A 1,102-nucleotide genomic window follows, 5' to 3' on the forward strand; every position below is an offset into this window, starting at 1 on the left:
TTTTCTGTTTATTTTTTGTACTTGTTGGTTTTTGTTCTTTTTTTGGTTTGCGGTCTACAATAGATAAAAATATTTATTGTATATATATATTTTTTTTAGTAAGGATTTACGGCGCTCGCAACTGCGTACGGTCATATGAATGCCATTACTGTATATGGTCACTTTTAAGGACAAGCGGGTAACCCAGATTTCGGGGTTTCCAGAAATCTTGACGTACACCAAAAGTGGGCATTGCCCTACCTATAGGAGAAGTTTGGTTTCATTGGTGTGTATAATATTTGTTTGGTTATAAAGAAAACTATCCTTGTATTTTAAAGAAGCTAAACAAGGGGCAAAAACTGTTCCTTCGATTTTCTCAAAACAGCATTTTTTGGGATAGCCCCCTTGTGCTTAAAAGCGACCATATATACAACTTAATTGTTCAAGATGGCCATTCATTGGCCACCTTCGGTCAAAAGTGGTTTTCATTTCATCTGACTGGTGTTCGCTGTTGTCTCCTTGGTTTTGTTTAGGACCTACCAATCAGCAGTCACCATCAATGGTGTGTTTGTTTTTTAATTGTCCGCCCTGGTGAAACTGTAAGATAATATTGTGCATGGATGAATGACGCAGACGTACTCTCAGAAGTATGTTTTTTGTATTGCACATCATATGTGTGTCACGACACGGTGGAATCAGGCACTAGTCAATTTTTAGGTATGTGGATTTATTGGTATCATCTCAAAGTTTGTTCATTTGCCTTGCATTTGATGAAAAAAATATCCATTTATCTTGAATAGAAGTCGAGGTGTTTTGCGATTGAAAGAGGTGGGGTCACCTGGTTTTACAGGTGAAATAAGCAAGAAAATGGCTGCTCAAGTTTGGTGACTTCCGTAGCTCAAGAGTTCTTGGAAAGTGCAAATTTACGTTTTTCGTTCCTTTTATCGACATTCTTCTTTTAAAATCCACCCACGAGAATGTTTTAGAATGGACGTACTAGGTGTTTAGCCAAAAAACTAAAATTTGAAAAAATTTCAAACTGCCCGAAAAATGCAGATTTCTTCGATTTCATTATTTTGACGAGCACCTGATTTCACCACGGTGCCTGACATATATATATATA

The sequence above is a fragment of the Aplysia californica genome, unplaced genomic scaffold (assembly GCF_000002075.1).
Source record: "Aplysia californica isolate F4 #8 unplaced genomic scaffold, AplCal3.0 scaffold00952, whole genome shotgun sequence".
NCBI classification, from domain to species: Eukaryota; Metazoa; Mollusca; class Gastropoda; order Aplysiida; family Aplysiidae; genus Aplysia; species Aplysia californica.